Raw genomic sequence first — 20,000 nt, 5'->3', positions numbered from 1 at the left:
AAGCATTAACCAACACAAAAATGCGATGTATATGCCGAGTTTATCGGCTAATTAGCCGTAATCAGCTCAGGAGACAAGACAGCGAGCAGCGAGACCTAGCTGTCACTCAAGTGGCCACGCCCTTAATTATGCAGACTTAATATAACTTAATAAAACAAAACGGATGAGTTATAAAAAAAATTCACCCCCCTCACAGTTGTCATGAAGGTTAATCATGGCTATATGAACCAAAGCCATCATTTGTACCAGGCTGTAAGCATGTTTTTATCAGCTGTAAAAATGGCCAATTTCCTATTGCAGTCAGAAATGACCTGGACTTCCTGGAGCCAGCCCCCCAAGGCGAGTCGATGAATTGCAGTTTTAGTTACTTCCGTATTGGCTTCCCGAGGGAGAGCGGGAGGTTGCCCCTTGGATCGAACCCTAAGCAGTGCACAAAATGCTCGCAGCTGAAAAAAGGCAAAAAGCATGTTCGGTTCCTAATTCTGTCTTAGTTCTCAATTCATTTTTTAGCACCATTAACAACAATAGCTGATTCTACCCACCTGTTTTTATGCGCATTTTTGAATGTTGCATAAAAACACTTCATGTAACTGCTAAAATGTGCACACATTACATATGCAAATATCCATATTAACAGAAAGATATGTGCAACTAAGTATGTATGTGCATAAACTTCAACAGAAACACATTTCAGAGTAAATTGTTCATTTTGTTTATTGCATTTCATCAGATGATCAGCCATTAGATTTTGTAAGCAAAATTGTTGTTTTGGTTTATTCAACGTGTCAGCACAACATGTCAACGTGTCAGTGCTCGTTGACCCAATTCAGCATGTACAATCAACGTCAGCCTCTGGCTGAAGAGAGCGATCTAAATGTTATTCAGCAATGAATCAGTGACAGTAGTATGACAGTAGCTATGTTTCTACCCACCAATTTTTATGCGCATTTTGAAAATGCGCATAAAAACTTGTGCGCATAACTATAGGATAAATTTTATTCTGAGTTTTTAAGAAAAAAAAATGTGCATAAACTATGATGGAAACACTATTATCGAACAAACCAGAATGCGCATGTGATTTTGTTATAAGAGATCATGTGATGATAAAAAAACGTGTATGAATAGACAAACCAGAAGGCTGACCACATTGTAAAACATCTGAAATGTTGCTTTGGTAATTCTAAAACACCTTAACCATTTCAGTATTAGAGTTATTATACTATTAATTACCTCCAGAACTGTCAAGAGCATCTGTGCTCCGTGTCTCAGGCCTTCAAATGCCACCACGCATTAATTGCATGTCAGCATTGTTTTTTGAGGTGCAAGTCTTTTATTATATGAAGAAAAGATTCACGCAGCTTCTCCTACCACAGCAAATTTTGTATTTACGTTTGATATTTGGTGCCAGTTAATCAGGAAGTGATTTTGTTCTCTTTGACTTGTTGGACGGAAACGCTGCTTTATTTGCATGTCTTTTATGGAATATACCAGTTTTGCGCACACATGTAATTCACATTTTTGTATGGAAACATAGCTACTGAAGTGATGTGAACAATTCAAGCCAAGAAGGAATGCAAAGAGGCTGGCTGTAGTTTTACTACTTTTCTCAAATATATGCAAACAATTATTCAATGATCAGTTTTAATTATTTATTCAATTATCATTTGCATGAGCAAATCTACTACTGTGTCAACTACTGTGATAATGGAGGTAAACAATTTTTTGTTGACAATGTGGATGTGCGCATTGTAATTTTTGGTCAACCCTTGTGGATGAGATACTGCCATCTGCAGGTGTGTAAAAACACAGGTAGGTGCAGAACACAGTAACTCATTTCAGTTGGCTAATGTTGTCGAGGGGCCTGTTTCAGTAAGGAGGTTCAACCAACTTGGAGTTTAAACTTGAACTCTGAGTTGATTTACAGAGAGATTGAAAACTCAGAGTTTTCGGTTTCAGAATAGCTGATCTGAGTTAGGTCAATCAACTTTGAGTAGACCAACTTAGAGTTAAGCGTGCACAATGCAACTATAAAATGGCATTATCAATCGAGTGCAGATATTACGAGTCATCATGGCAATATCTAAAAAAAAGGGATCAACATTTCTTTCTCCAGCTGAACTTGATGTGCTCATGCAAAGTTATAGCATGTGAGCATATATTAAAAAAAAGCAACACCACTGCATCAGAGAAACAGAGACAGTTAGCGTGGGAAAACAGCTGCTCAAGTTAATGCGTAATTTTACATTTAAAGTATTAAAATATTTAAGTATAATAAAATAACAACGTTTATGAATAAGTTTATAAAATTTTTATTTGAAAAAGTGGGGAATTGGCTGTAATTTTAAATTATCTCAGATATAATTGCATTAAATTACATAAAATCGGCTACTACAAAGTAGTATGTAGTACTACATACAAAACAAGAATGCCTATAACCTTAACTTAACGTTTAGTGTAAAGTTTAATTTAAAGTTCCTGTTGAAGGTCAGTCAATTTAAGCAAATTATTTATTAAACAAGGACAAGCCATTCCCGTATATGACTTTGTTCTTTGTGTGACTGAAATGTTGGTAATAGCTACGTTTCCATCCAAAAAATGCTAGTTAAATTAATGCGCAAGGATGTGCGAATAAAGCAGCTTTTTCATCCAATTAATCAAAGAGAATAAAATCATTACTTCCTGATTAACTGGCACCAAATATCAACAGTAAAAACAGAATTTACTGCGGTAGGAGAAGCTACATGAATCTTCTTTATTTAATAAATGACTTTCACCTCAGAGGACAATGCCGACAAACAATGAACGCGTGGTGGCATTTGAAACCATGAGATACGGAGAACAGATGCTCTTGACAAGCTCCAGTCGCTCTGGAGGTATTTAATAATATAATAACATTAATACTGAAACAGTTCAGGCGTTTCAGAATGACCAAAACAACATTTCAGATGTTTTACAATGTGCTTAACCTGCTGGTTTGTTCATTCACACAAATTTTCATCATTATATGATCTCTTATAACAAACCTTTTTAATGCACATACTGGAATTTGTTTCAATCGCAGTTTATGCGCATCTTTTCTTATCGAATAAAAGTTTATCCTACTCAGTTATGCACATATGCTTTTTAAGCTTGTTTTTAAAGGTTATGCGCATCTCAGCGTTTGCATCAATGGTTTTATGCTCATATCCAAAATGCTCATAAAAACAGGTGGGTGGAAATGTAAGGCGAGAAATACAGCTTTGTCTATAAAAAAGGGGAGGAGACTGAGAAAAACTCAGAGTTTAGAGAATAAAACCTGCTCCTGACCAGGTTAGGTTCACAGAGTAAGTTACCACGGTAACTGACTCTGAGTTAAAGTTACCTCTCTTTCAGAAACAGGCTTGACTTACCCTGCTTTCTCAAGTTTGGCAAACATGCCATTTTGAAACGGAAAACTCAGATTTTCTTTCATTTCAGGGTTAAAATACTCTGAGTTTTCACTTAATCTTCTTTCTGAAACAGGCCCGAGATCCCGAATCGCAAGTGTTTTGAAATATCCGGGTCACATGACTAAGGTGATTCGAAACACCCAGGTCACGTGACTAAAGTGTATCAAACCACCAGGTCATGTGACTAAAGTGATTCAAAGGATTGGTCATTTCAGAAGGGTCGAAAAAAATTTCTGTCTCATGTAGCCTAGTGGACCGTGCATATGCACAGAATAACTGTTTAAAAAAATGTTTGAGTTTGAATCTTTTACAAATACTCAGAATTTATGACTTGATGTATTTTAATAATGTTACTGTTTTATGACAAAAACATATTTATTCACAAAGTGTTCATTCAGATGTCAGACCAATGTTAAAAAAAAAAAACAAGATACACAGAACAGAGCATTTAAAAACATCTTTATCTGCATTACTCCGAACATTACTTCAAACCATTATCTCGACATCCTAGTCTGGAACTCTCACCACTTCCCTAAATTACTTGAAACCTCAACTTTGCAGTGTGGGGTTAATTACCTCAATTTGCTTAACTAGTTCTTTGCTGAAGCTGCTCCAGAGCAATACATAAAAGTGACCACTAGGTGTTCAAAACATTTCAAAGCTTTGACACATTTGCTTCCAGTTTCAGTGTTTAGAATCAGATGTTCACCAATGACTACGTTTACATGGACATCAGTAATCGAATTATTTGCTTTAATCTAATTAAGAGAATAATAAGACTAAGGTGTTTACATGAGTTGCTTTTTGAGTGTCACTTTCATGATCCCATTTTACATGTTATAGCACATAATTCGATTAACGTCATTGCGTCACAGCGCTATACACATTTCCTCCGGAGTTTCATGTAATTTCGGGTCTTTCATTTTTAATTTGTCAACTTTAACTGCAGTTTGGCACTTTCATTTTCATCCACGAACATTTCATGCATGGACCCCATGACAAACAAGATATTGGACACAACTATGAACTGCTGGAAGTTTTAATGTTTTAATGGAAGTTCACACCGCATGCTAAATGGGAGAAAAAAAATCCTGCACTGACTCGGTAGGTGCAAAAAGTGTGAAACAGCCATCTGTATGCGTGCTTGTGTGTGTGTGGACTATCATGACGGTAATAGTTTGATTAAGGTGTTTACATGCCTGTACTGGACTTCAATAATGCGACGAAAATCGGCATACTCCACACATCTTAATTCAATTTCTCTTTAGTTCGATTATGACCTTAATCTGATTAAATTAATCAAAAATCACTGTTTACATGGTTAACTCTTAATCAAAGTATTGTCTTAATTTCATTAAAATTGATTTATTGGTGTCCTCATAAATGTAGTCACTGTGAGGCGACAACACAGTTGGGTTTTATTAGCTTTAGTTGTTTAGCATTGGCTTGGTGTATACAGTACTTTTCTTAAGAGGGCCACAGAGGTTTCTTCTACAGCATCAAATTCACTTTTTTTTTATGTTTGGCACCATGCAGTTTATCATGAAGTGATGATATATTTTTCTGTTTGACTCATTGCATGGAAACAGTGATTTATTTGCAAATGTTTAATGCGATGTTTCATATTTACGCATAAATCCAATTCACATTTTTGATGTAAACAAGCTATTAGTTTCTCCTGCTGTGCAGATAAGCATACAAAGCTGGATTAATATTTATATTGTAGACTTTTTTACAAGAAAAAATTATCCAATTCAGTTTACTGGATGGATAGTAATGGTAGCTATAAACCTGTCAAAATTAAATCAGAGGAAACTACCATGTTAGCAGCTTTTTGTGAGCAGTGCAGCATATAAAACGAACAGCGTGCATGTGGCTTTCACCATGGTAATTCATATTGTGACCTCCTAACAAGCAAGGTCTTAAAGATAGAAAGGCGAACAGATGTCTTCAGCTCAAAATGATATTTATTTCAAGAGCTTAAGGTTTTAATTATCCATTATAATATCTGCAGAAGGAACTCTCTGAGTAATAGAGTGGTATTTAGCCATGCAGTGGTTGGTGTAATTCTTTTGGGTACTTCAATTAAACTTCACTTTTATTCAACCGGAAAAACAAAAAATAAGCTATGTGATTCTGTGTGATATGCTTTGAGGGCCTGGCTTTCATTCATTCTTTATTTGTTTGTTTATGAGTGGGGTTAGTGGCAGTGGATGCATTGAAGTATCTGTGGCCTATGATGCTTCACGTTTTCAGTTTTATTTCACATCAGCCATTTTACATGCTGTGTCAGTCTGTCTACATCCATTCTGTTTGATAAACAGCTTGATCATGTGAATATTTGTTTCTAGTGGATGGCTTGTGATTGAAGACCATCACTGCTATGTGATGTTTGATCTACGGTGACAACAGCGTCTGCTTATGAGCCTGTGGAAGATGTTGAGCAGCTATGAACACAGCAATGCTGATTGATGTTACTGTAGCAGATGATTTAGAAAGGACCATGAATCCTACTTAGTTTATTCAGGAAATAAAAACTGGTCCATTTGCTATCAAAAGTGCACCTATTGATACTTTCATTTGGATTGATTCGTGTTATGTTGTGGTTTGTAGATTATAATGCTTTAATCGGACTCAACATGCCCAAAATCCATTATGGCTGATAATTGGATATATACACTGCCTGACAAAAGTCTTGTTGCCTATCCAAGTTTAGGAACAACAGATAATAATTTGACTTCTAGTTGATCATTTGCTATCAGAAGTGGCTTATATGAAAGGCAAAGGCCTTTAGATTATGCTTATTTTACCAAAATAAAATATAATAATGCCTTGATTTTTAGTTATTTAATTAGGACAGTAAGGTGCTTTGCTTTGACAAAAATCGTGTCACTTAACAGAAATAATGTATAGTATAGAATATAAAGTCATATTGCAGTGGAAAAACAATGAATATTGTGTATGACTCCCATGAACTTGGACGACTGCATCCATACATCTCTGCAATGACTCAAATAACTTATTAATAAAAGTCATCTGGAATGGCAAAGAAAGCGTCCTTGCAGGACTCCCAAAGTGCATCGATATTTGTTGTATTAATCTTCAATGCCTCATTCTTCATCTTACCCCAGACAATCTATATAATGTTCATGTCTGGTGACTGAGCTGGCCAATCCAGGAGCAACTAGACCTTCTTTAATGTCCTGCTGAAGAATTTGTCCTCCCCTGTGATTTGTAATGTAATGGGCAGCACAAATGTCTAGATACCTCAGGCGGTTGATGTTGCCATCCACTCTGCAGATCTCTTGCACGCCCCCATACTGAAGATTACCCTAAACCATGATTTTTTCTTCACCAAACTTGACTGATTTCTATGAGAATCTTGGGTCCATATGGGTACCAATAGGTTTTCTACAGTATTTCTCATGATGGGGATGCAGTACAACAGATGATTCATTGGAAAAATCTACCTTCAGCCACTTTTCCAAATGATAAACTAGAAGTTATTATTTTGTTGCTCTCACAATTGGGATCAACGGCAAGACTTTTATCAGGTAGCGTACACGCTGTTTTTTTAACCCTTTTAACTGCAGTGACTAGAGAACTATAATAATAAATGAATATATAATTTTATATAAATTAACTAAAATAAACAATGAATACATTTTCACTCATTCTGAACAAAATGTAATAAAAACAATTAAAATAATAGTGTTCCCCAAAATGCTCTACATACTGTGTTTACTGTGTAGACAAAGACTCTGATACATAGCTGTTTTCTGCTTTTCTTGGTCAAAACCGTTACTGTACCTTGCCTAGTGCCAGGCTTTCAATTTTAAACTGCAGAAAGGCATACTGCACTATATGGCTTGCCTTCACAGCATCAGTTCACTATGACAGACACTATACCATTTTGTTTTTGCTGTGTTTTTTTTTAAGTCAGTATTTGTTCCCATGGTAGGAAGAATATACCATTAGTTGTTTTTCGATTTCTACAGAATTAAAAATTTATGGCTCATCCACTTCAGGGTTTATTGTCTTTCAATGTTTACAGAGACTGTGTTTTTGGAAGCTCTCAGAGGCTCCAAGGAACATGTCAACATGTAACAAACCACCATAGCTCCTGTCGGAATTTTACAATCCAAAACATGTATTCAGGTCTACAGAACCCACAAGCCTTAATCACACAACATTGCATTGTCATATTCTGCATACCCACAAATTGTGAAGATGTCAGGAACAGACAAGCCATAACTTTTCACTTGATTGGTAGCTGGCTTGTTTGTTGTGGGTTTGTCTACATTTGTCGGATTGTATCCTCAGGGCAAAGGAGTATGTTCTTGGTATTATGTACACTGTGGTTTAATTTAATTCACAGCAGGGCTGTCAGAATGATATGTCGGGTGCAGAGGTGGGGGGTATGCTGCTCTGAGTTGTGATAACTTCCAATAGAATGCGCTCAGAATCAAACATCGAGAGGAAACTAGGCATAGCATGCAATCTCCTACTACAGTACCTGCCTAACTTGCTCCAGCATCAGCTTATTACAATGAAATCTGAAAGATCATTTGATCTCTAACAGAGTAAAGGCTGCTGAAAATTCACAGAAATATATTATATTTTAAAATGTTTTATAATATATAAAAAAGGCATTATATAGGCATTGTATTTTCTTCTGCATACAATACAGTAGGTTTCAGTACAGTATATTGTAGAGTATCACTTTATTTTGATGGTCCCTTTAACGCATCTTGAATTTAAACTACATTGCATCTACATGGCAAATATTTCTCATTAGATTAGAAGCAGACTGCTTGGTTGGGGTTAAGGTTAGGGTTAGTGTAAGTTGACATGTACTTGCAAAGTTTCTTATAATCTTTAAAGAGCCCATATTATGGGTTTTTGAAAATGCCCTTCCATGTAGTGTGTAACACAGCTCTAAGTGAAGTGAAATATCCAGCTAAGGCTTAAATCTGTAAGTGTACAGTGTTTAAAACTATTGATTCATCTATAAAAGAGTCGACTCATAGTGCTTCAAATGAGTCGGCTTGATAACGAGTCATTAGGTGTTTCATGATGACGCGGCTACGAAACACAAGTAGTTCGCGGATATAACTGAGCGCCGCGCCCTCTCTATTCTGCCCTAGGTCTCCTCTATGGACGCGCTGGCCCTGTGTGTGTGTGTGTGTGTGTGTGTGTGTGTGTGTGTGTGTGTGTGTGTGTGTGTGTGTGTGTGTGTGTGTGTGTGTGTGTGTGTGTGTGTGTGTGCGTGCGTGCGTGTGTGTGTGTGTGTGTGTGTGTGTGTGTGTGTGTGTGTGAAAAGAGCAAGTAGACTGTGACAGGCTAGAAGATCTCGTCGCCAGTTCTTGGACTTTTTGCTCAATAAAATAGTTAGTCGTCAGTATTTTCTAGTCCATCGACTGTATTTACATTCACCCACTGGCAGCCAAAATCCACTATGAAGCGTGTGTACACTGTGACTACTTTTATATTGTTGATTAGCAGTTGGGCATTTTACTCTGTCTCGCGCTGAAGCCTTGTCCGTGTCGACCAATCACAACAGGCTGTCATCGGTCCAATCAGCGCAGATTAGCTTCGCGCTGAGGAGGGGTTTGGGAACAAATAAATCGCTGAACGATTCATATGGGAGTCGCTGGGATAATAAGGTAAAAATAAATGCAGATTATAAGACCATGAAAGTGTTGTTTGACCTTGCATGCATATTAGACTGTTGTTGGAGACCCTTAAAACCTAAATATGACCCTATTTCATGTATAATATGGGCTCTTTAAATGTCTGTTAAAGGAGCAGAATCAGCTGATATTAAGTAGACAGTCTAATAATACTCAAATGAAAATTAATTGGCATGTAGTTGCAATGCAACTTTTAGTGAGCAAAATGTGCAATAGGGACCATTAAAATGAAGTCTTACCCATTGTAGTGTAATTAGTAAATAAATAACCACATCAACAACTACTATTTTAAGTATTTTTGTTATAGGCTTCAAAATTAAAGGAAAAACAGCAGCTCTGGGTTGAATGTAGTTGTTTATTTTTGACACACTTGCTTCTATTTTAATATATATATCTCCAATGCATTAGCGGCTGTTCATTGCTCATGTCGCTATAGTGGTTAAATGAATACTAAAAAAAGACTTAAATTTGTGTCTGTTCCTCAAAGTTTTATGGATGCTGATGATTTTGGAATTAATTTCCATTAAGTATTCAAACATGAGTAAATGTACATTTGGTAGAACCACACTTTTATGTAGAATACATGCACATACTTATGAGATCACATTGCTTTACACAAGTTTCCTGCTTTTTTTGTTGTGGTCTGCTCTGTCGTTTTCAAGCTGAATGCATTTGGTAGTTGTATTTGCTTTTCAGACACTGGAAAAGGGAAAAAATGACTTTGACTCTATTGTGAACTTTTGCAGTAATGGCTGCTCTTGTGTAGCAGAAAAGCAGTTTTAAATTGTAAGAACTTTAATGGGTTAGTTATGGAAGACCGGGCTGCCATTCACCATCATTTCCATTAAAGCTGCAGGCTGGTGTGTGTGTTAGCGAGGTATAATTTTGAGCAGGGGGTTAACAGATAACTGTCCATTTCTCAACACAATACAAAAATATGTGAGGACCTCATGTCAGTGTTTTTATTTAATTTAATTTGTGCCCTCATATGTGTTCTATATTTATCAAATGTATTAAAGGGCACATAGGTTACCCATTTTTTCATATTTAATATGTCTTTTGTGTCCCCAGAATGTGTCTGTAAAGTTTCAGCTCAAAACACCCATCAGATTATTTATTATAGCTGTTTGAAATGTCTATGTTATAGCTGGAAAAAAAATTTTGCTGGTTTTTTGTACTGGCCCTTTAAGGCTAGTCCTCCCCTCCCACCGTTCCCATGTGCCTGTCAGCAATCGCCGCCCTCGGCTGCCTCAGGAAGCAGATCTCACATAACTTGTGTGAGAAATACTACAGTAAGAACTTTAACAATGACTATTTGATGCATTTTTTTGTGGATTTGCAACAATGAGTCACACACAATGTCATTACAAAGTTCACGCACACACACAGCAAGGACACAAACACATAGCGCACACACATACACACACACACACAAACGTAGCGCAGACATACACACACACACATAGCTCAGACACGCAGACACACACACACACACAGAGAGAGAGAGACAGCGCATTAAGCTTTGCACTCAATTTGCACGCATATGTGACATGATACTGGTAATATCCACTGCTGTATGGATATCTCTTATATTAATGTACAAAATAAACCTGATTTAACGTCCACAAACCACGATTGAAGCGTCTTCCTTTATAATTGTTCTGACACGCGGCTGTGCTGATGAAGTGAATCTGAAGTGAATCGCTGTAATTCATTACACACATGCACTGTTTTAAAACATTTTAAACTTGTAAAACTCACTTTTGATCACGTTTGATGATGATTAATGATCCTAGCAAACTGAACAGACGTTTTATTCCCGTCTGCTTTGCGCTTGTCCTCTCTTGATGATATGATTATACTTGTGACTACCGGACATGTTAATGCGCGCAGCTGTCAATCAATATTGGTGGGCGGGGGGACCGCTCTCCTACGTAAACTTGCGGTCGATCTGAAAACCGCTCCAATTGGTTCACCGTTTTTATGTTGTTAAATTTGAAAAAAAAGGACTGGGTGTGTTTATTTCACCTCAATATGACAGTTTATACACTATACTTACACACATTTCTGTCCAAACAGCTTGAAAAGTAGATTTTTCACCATAGGTGCCCTTTAATGTATAATTTTATGTGTGCTTCTTACATTAGACATTTTGCATCTAATTGACTACAATAACAGTCTTTTTTCACTGAAACTGCTGTCAAAAAACTAAGTCCATGTCTTAAAGAGCCCCTATTATGGGTTTTTGAAAATGACCTTCCATGTAACGTGTAACTCAGCTCTATGTGAAGTGAAATATCCAGCTAAGGCTTACATCTGAAAGTGCACAGAGTTTACAACTAATGATTCATTTATAAAAGAGTTGACTCATGCTTCAAATGAATCGTCTTGATAACGAGTCTTTAGTCGTTTTGGCGTGACGCCGATATGAAACTTAAGCCCCGCCCAATTGTTGTGCGTGCAAACCTGGGAAAATTGAAACCTGAAATATTGCGCCACTTTGAAAAGAAAAGAAAAGAGGTGTGTTAAGGTGCATTGTTTGTGCTTTGCTATTTTAAGGAAATAAAATAGACTGTGGAATAGACCAGCTGAAAGCAGGTCTAAAGTCCAGTGCAGAGCGTGTTGTGCGCCTCGCTTACACATTCCTTAAAACCTGCAGGATGTGCAGCAATATGCAAATATCTTTACAAATGAAAAATAATTAATAGATTAAAATATTACAAAAAAAGATTACTTTTTACATTAAAATAAAAATGATTGCCTCCACGCCTTCATCTTGGGGGGCTTTTTTCAGTTTATTCACAACAACTTGCTGTTGTTTAATGTTATTATTATTATTATTAGTAGTAGTATTAGTAGTAGTAGTAGTAGGAGTATTTATTATATGCATATTTATCTTTGTTTTATTAAAAACAAGCTTGGAATTAACCACCTGTCAGGTTTTGGACCATATACGGCATAGGATGGGTATGGATATAACTCAGTTTTTTTGACCACGCTTCGTTATTATTGCTCATTTATTCATTCGCTGTAAATTAGAACTGAATTTAGAAATAGTTTTGAAACCAATCTTTGCGCTTAACAAACAAAATTAATTATGTAGGGTAATGCATGTCCTCAGCGGAGTGCGTATAACACCGTTTCCTTATCCACGAATAAGAGAAAGTGAAAGTAAAGGCAGATTAGAGTAGGCTCATTCTTTATCCTTGTGCTGCAGATGGTCTGTTTAACTGTTTTCTCGCTAGTGAAGTGTTCAGGTTTTCCACTTACAAAGTCCGCCATGTAAATAGCAAATGCGCCATAGCGTGACACAACTGACTCTTAAAGGGAATGGGAGATGAGACTCTGATTGGTTTATTCTTAAAACACACACATAACTCATTAAGAGAATAAGTACAACCCTGTAAGACCATGAGCTGCGGTGCAGAATGTATTTTTCTGTCCTTAAAATAACAAAAATGGATTCGAACATGTCGTTAATGCTTTTGCATCATGCTCTTTAGATTTTGCGCCTAGATTGTTAAATTAAGCCATTTGAGTTCTTGGTGTAAGTGAATAATTAGATTAGATTAATTGTTGTTAAAAGCTTTTATTACGGTATTATTACAATATTGAGCAAAAGCTGCTAAAAAAAAAACTTTATTTATTTACTACAGCTGCCAGCTAGCTCTCTGCAACTCTCACATAGCTAAGCAGGCCTGCGCCCGGTCAATACCTGGATGAGAGACCACATGGGAAAGCTGCCGTAAGTGGTGTTAGTGAGGCCAACAGGGGGCGCTCAACCTGTGGACTGTGTGGGACCTAACGCCCCAGTATATTTATATGGACTCTATATTGCTCAGGGAGCGCCGTCTTTCGGATGAGATGTTAAACCAAGCTCCTGTCTCTCTATGTGGTCGTTAAAAATCCCAGTATGTCCTTCGAAAAAGAGTTGGGGTTTAAGCCTGGCATCCTGGCCAAATTTGCCCACTCTGTCCATCATAGCCTACTAACCATTCCCATATCATAATTGGCTTCATCTCTCTGTCTCCTCTCCACCAATCAGCTGGTGTACGGTCTAGTACAATATGGCTGCCATCGCGTCATCCAGGTGGATGCTGCACACTGGTGGTGGATAAGGACACCCCCCCCACCCGCCTTCCTCATTGTGTAAAGTGATTTAAATGTCTAGAAAAGTGCTATATAGATGTAAGGAATTATTATTATTATTAATAATAATATTATTATTATTATTATTATTATTATTATTATCATTATTATTATTATTTTAAGATTTAACAAGTGTGTTGCATAATTGTATACATGATTATAGTAAACAAATGTTTCAACCTAGTTGAGTTGCTTAGGGATTATAAAGTACTATACTGTAGGTAGCACCAACAATAAAGTCTCATTTAGCAACTGGTAGTAAATGGATTAAAATCAATCGTTAGGAAAAAAAGCCATATTTATTACAGTTACTCTTTAAATATTAGTTACAAATACAACTGAGGCAATTTTATTAGCCATTAACTATATTTCATAAAACAATTATGACTTTGAATAAGATTGCGACTACAATTTTAGCATACTATTTGGCATTGACAAGAAATTAACATCACCTAAGATTAATAAAACATGTTGTAGTTTTCATTGTGAGTTTATTAAAATAACTACTGCTTCCTAATAATAATAATAATAATAATAATAATAATAATAATAATAATAATAACTTATTATTATTAATATATTTTTAAGAATAAATATATAAGAATGAACTTGAACTTCCCCTGGGTCTGGAATTTTAGTATTGGTCTACACATTTTGTTTTGTTCATCAGGCGCTTGTGTCAAGTACAACAGCGTATAGCACAGATAGAATTTGAATTGCGAGATGGCAAGCTATGAGCCTCCTTTAATTAAACACAATGATTGATCATGAAGGTTTACAGTAGTAATTTTCTGCCTTGGTTAAACTGATTATTCGTAATGATGTAATGTGATGGATTCCCATTGGCACATCAGTGAAAGCACTGGTAATTGGCAAGAGTAAAGCTCTGCATGCTAAAAATAAGCATGTAGGACATCCTCTTTCCTAGCACTGGGAAATTGATCTTAAGGCTTTGAGGCTGGGAGGGCAAAGAAATGATCTAATGCTGTCTGAGAAACTAAATGCTGTGCTGGGCTAACCTGCTCATGCATATATGCAGTTTAATTACAAATAAATCTCTCTCGCTTGAACACTTTGGCATCCTCAGATAATAAGATGAACTCTTTTTAGGTTATACGACATAGGGTGAGACTAATGTAGTGCGTTGACTAGAATACCCAGCAATCACATTTCAATCAATCTTATATTAGTTTGCTTCAAATTTGTTAACATACATTAAAGTAAGAGAAATTTCTGAAATGTATGCAAAAGGTGTATACCAAAAATCTGGATCTGCAACTGTAGGTGTGCGTTTTATTAACCCTTCAAATTAACTACCCTTTGTTGTGTTAGGGGTGAAAACATTCACTGAATTAAATAGCTGTAAAATGCATCATATAAATATTTTCTTTTCTGCATAAATCTGTTATACAACCTCAGTTCTGATCAAAACTACTAAATTGTTCAGAAAATTACAGGATTTTAACTCTTTAATTGCCAAGTACACAAATTATGTCACTGATTTGGTGAAAAAAATAAAAATACACAAAATGATGTATTTTCAATATAAAAAGTAATTGTGGACTGGATTTTTTGTACTTTTTATTACAGTCTTGGACATTAGTAGATTAGTAACAACATTCGATATAATTTTTCCTCCCTAATTTACTGTTGGCAGTTTTTGCCCCATTGACTTCCAATATAACCACATTTGATGGTACATAAATGCAATAGTGTAAAGTAACAAATTACAAATACTCCAATCACTGTAATTGAGTAGTTTTTGCTAAGAAGTTTTTAAAATGTGTACTTTTACTTTCCCTTGAGTTTTTAGTGTAGTATCTATACTTTTACTCAACTATTATGAACCTTTACTTTTTTACTTCTGTCTTGTCTATGGTGATTGACTAAAGTTTATAGACTGCATGTCACTGATGAGAAAATGAAGGATGTTGGCTGTATGATGAATGAAATTGACAAACAGCCTTAAACAATCACTAAATGTAACGACTGAGGAAGGACGGGCAGAATTAAGGAAGGGCCGAACGAGGAATGGAAAGACTGAAATAATGAAGAAAGGAAGGACCAAATGAATGAAAGAAACAAACTAAGGAACAACGGAAGGAAAGAACAAATGAATAAATGAACAAAGAACCAAATGAAGAAAGAAACAAATGAATGAATGAAAGAATGAATGGTACTTTTACTTGAATATGATTTTTTTGTACTCTTTCCACCACTGCTGAGATGTATATTTTGATTTTCTCAGACACATCAAGGTAAGTGCATAAAGGTCACTCTCACACACTAACAGACACACATACACACACTTTAATTTGCTGTTATACTCCATATAAAACGTAGAAAATAAACTTTCTTTGTTTTTGTCTTTTTGCACAGGCCTATTTAAAGGCTTAATGGTGCCAACTATTGAATAACAGGAAAAATTTAGAATTTTTCCTCTTCCCAACAGGGAAAACCAACAACAATAAAAAAAATGCACAATTAAATGGTGTCATGGTTTTGTAATAAAAAATGTGGTTATAATAGAAGTCAATGGGGCAAAAACAGCCGCCAACAGTAAACTAGGGAGAAAACTGAAAATGAATAAAAAACATTGCATCAAAGGCAATGTTGTTTCACATGCCCATGCCTTTGAATTTGGCAATTAAAGAGTTAAAATCCTGTAATTTTCTAAACAATTTAGTAGTTTTGATCAGGACTGAGGTTGATTAACAGATTCCTGCAAAAAAAATAAAAAATCTGATGCATTTTTACAGCGGTTTCATTCAGATATTTTCATCTCTATCATAACAAAAGGGCAGTAAATTTGCCCAGAGTGAATCGTTGAGTTTTTTTATCGTTGAGCATTTTCTCAAAATATGTGTCAAAATAAGATTTGTCACCAAAAATCATTCTGCTAGATGAAACACAGAAAAAGTTATGGCCAAATTAAGACTCAAAATCACGCCAGAGTGGATGAAAACATCCCCAACAGAACATAAGGGTTCAACACCAATTAAACGACAAATTAATTAATTAATTCATTCATTCATTCATTTATTCATTTACTTAATTAATTAATTAATTAATTAATTAATTAAATGCATTCGATGTTACAAGCATTAATTTATGCAGCTTGATGTTAGAAACTTATATTTTCTGACCTTAATTATTCCCAGTCATTTCTCCCATAGACAACTGAATTGGAAGTTCAAAAAACAATTGCAAAAACTTGCGCATTGAAGAATTTAATTTAAAGAAAATGTGTAGCAAAATGTTTGATTAGTCCAGATATATTTTTGTATGCATTTTGAAAAATAAATTTAAACTAGCAATAGACAAAAATACTAGCAATAGCATGATCATGGAACGATATAATCACAATCAAGCGTTGTTTTGCATCCATATAACATGATCAAACTGACTGTATCATGTATTATGAGAGTAAAGCTGTAAAACCCTAAGGCATTTTTCTTTGTTCTCTCTTTCATTTGTATCGGGTCTTACTCTGCATGTTTATCGCAAATTTAGCATGAAGCAGAATCATGTTTTATTAAAAAAAGATTTGTTTTCCCTACGGTTAGAGGGTGGCTCATAATAACAGCAAAATGACTCAAGCAACTACGGGTAATGCCATGGAACACACTTTTCTTAGTTTTTTATTTATTTTTTGGTCCTAAAAAAACACACACCTAAACATACACCTAGTGTGTTCTACTGATTCCATTTAGGGAAACTCTTAGGCCTGGCCTCTTAGGTAATTTCCTTCGTTTAATTCCTTACAGCTCAGAGAATTCATAAAAGGATATGAAAACTTGCTAGTCTTTAAGTTTTACCCCGTGCTGCTCAGAAGGGAAAAGGCACCTTTGAAGTCAGGGAAAGACACAGATCCCACAATTTCTATTTAATTATTTAATTTGTTATCTGTCTGTGTTTTGTGGTTTTCCTCGCCCTCAGCAATATTAACATATCAGTTTTTTTTTATAAAGTCTGTCACAGTTCATCCGTATTTGATCTTACAAAATGAAGTTAACAAAATTTAATTAAGTTAAGCTGCTCAGTTCAAACATTCATCAGAAACTTGTTTAGCTTTTGTATGTGATTATACCAATGTATGCATCAACATGCATGTTGCTGGTGTGTGTGTGTGTGTGTGTGTGTGTGTGTGTGTGTGTGTGTGCGTGGCTGCGTGCATGCGTGCGTGTGCGTGCGTGCGTGCGTGCGTGTGTGTGTGTGCGTGTGTGTGTGTGTGTGTGTGTGTGTGTGTGTGTGTGTGTGTATGTGTGTGTAATGCAGATTGTGTCAAAGCAGAGACGTACAGGCAATAATAATAATTAAAAAAAAACTGGTACAAAGTATCATAAGTGTAAAACAATTTCAACACATTAAGGTAATTCAGTTCAGCAGAATGGTGGTTTTGTTCTTGTTATTTCATTGATGATTCAAAAGACTCCACCAATTGATGGAAATTCGTGGAGAAAAAAAAATTCAAGAGATCAGTTGTCCTCTATTAAAATGAATGAGAGGAAGGGCAGCAGTATAGTCAAAGGTAGATGACTATATGAGCACAATGAATGCCTTTCTTAATAGAGGTTGTTCTCAGACCCAAAATATCTTTACGTACCAGTCCAGGGTCCGTTCTTAATACCTCACTTAATTGATCTAAGATTATTTGTCAGATCCTGGATCTTTTAATCTGAATAACTGATCTCTGGTTAATTTGGTTCTTCAAACAAGTTTGCGAATCAGATTAAAATGTCTAATGAACTAATCTGAGATCGCAGCGTGTGTTGTGAAGGACCGATCTATTAGTCCTCGAAGTAGGCAATGCAACGATCATCTGATATTCAATTATCCATGTGAGCAAAATTATTTAGAATTTGTGGTAAATGGTTTGTTATACATTATACACAATAACTTTCACATTCGTTGCAGGCTGCATGCTTTACACTTTCATGTGTCAAGAGTATTCAGCATATAGGGCTGATTAATTGAACATTTTAACTTGATTACGATTAATGAATGATTATTTTATTTATTTATTTATTTTTTTACCTTCATTGTTTACTGACAGGTTTTGTACAGTAAATATACTCATGTTACAAGTGAGAGATTAATGAATGAAGGGTGCATTACTTGATTTTAAAACAACTGAAAGAAACACACACTCATCTACCATCTATGATCATTTATTGAACAACAAACGTTGAAAAACTGAAATTAAAACACACATTGCCCACTTTTTTATATAAAAAGGGAAAATAAATAGCTTGCACTTTTGGAAACTAAATAAATTATTTGCATTGTTTTTAATATTAAAAGGTAGAAAATAAGCAGTATCTCTTCTAAATAAGTAACTTTTGCATGTGCTGTAAATAATATTTTAAACAAAGCATTTGTTGCATCTTCTGTAAACAAATATTTTGATGTAAATAATATTTTTAATGTAATTGAAAATATGCCATCTTAATGTATCTCTGGAGCAGATTCCAGTCATCGTCAGTGTAGTGCAAAGTAAGGCTCAAAATGGTTCCATCGTCCTACTTGACCAGAGATCAGATGTGGCTGCAAAAGAGTGGCAGAGCAGGGTCACGTGATTCCACACACGTAGGGAAAGTAACTGAAAAAAAATTTACTTGGGAAAAATTTGATCGATTATAGGTTCTGAATGCTGATTTTGGTAAAGGTGTCTCCAAATTACCGGTATATTAGTCAAAACGTGTGCAGGTGTGCATAAATTGTTATTCCTTTCCTTTAAAAAAACATATTGGCTATTATTATACACAAATTTTACTAAAGCTGGGTCGGTACCTTAAACTAGTATGAATTTGTATCTAAAACTTTCATATTAATAAATGTTCTCTTTCAACCCTTTGGGCAGACACCTCATGACAGTTTTTGTACTTTTATTTCAGAGTGTAGATTGCATAACAGTTTTTTTTTTTTAATAATTTTTTTAAAACTTTTACTATTTTCCCAAGTGTATATAATCTATAGGTTACTAAAAATAATCAGCATTCAGTACATTCTGTCCATTCAGTATTACCTTTGCTTGAAATGACCCAATCTAATCCTATTTATATGAAATAAGCCTGTTCCCTAGCAGGCAACAACTCTCAGATAAGTTTTAAAAAACAAAACGATCATGATTGTGTCAAATAGTCAATATCCAAATCCATCTAACTGAGTAATTCATGTATGAAGAAAGGACCTCAGAACACAAAGGCAATGTTAATAGTGCTTTTGTGTTTAAGCATCACAGTACATGCATGAAGGGATGGCAGAAGCTAGAAGTATCTTGTGTTTTTAATCTAAACATTTACTATTAGATTGCATTAGAAAAGTTGCCAGAGCAGAACAGAAGTTTTTAAAACAGGAAAAACTAAAAGTGAAAATATAAGATACAGTCACAGTTTGCACTAAAAACGCACAGGCAACAAGGACTATCAATAAATGTATATTTACTAACTAAAACTTACATCTAGGAACAGAAACATGGAAACTCAGAACCGACTAGAATGTAGACAATACAGTACCAGACAACAAGCTGCAAGACATGATTAAACTGATTACAAACAGGTGAGACAGAGGTGAAACTAATAAACACTAAGAAATAGCGGGAAAACAGAACAGGAATCACAAAACAAACTCAAGCCGCGGTCACACTAGAGTATGAGCTTGCAAAATCCTGTTGTACAGTGCTGTGAAAAGGGACAGGAATAAACAAGATGATTAGACATTTTAAAAA

The 20,000-nt window shown here is 35.4% G+C and overlaps 1 protein-coding gene across 9 annotated transcripts in view; it reads left to right on the top strand.

Moving 5' to 3' along the window:
* The window catches only part of LOC130247669 (neurexin-3b-beta), a 334,636-nt gene that overhangs the window by 122,334 nt on the left and 192,302 nt on the right, over positions 1-20,000 (top strand). The window lies entirely within an intron of this gene.

Source organism: Danio aesculapii, chromosome 20 (assembly GCF_903798145.1).
Source record: "Danio aesculapii chromosome 20, fDanAes4.1, whole genome shotgun sequence".
Taxonomy (NCBI): domain Eukaryota; kingdom Metazoa; phylum Chordata; class Actinopteri; order Cypriniformes; family Danionidae; genus Danio; species Danio aesculapii.
This window is presented reverse-complemented; position numbering and strand designations above follow the sequence as displayed.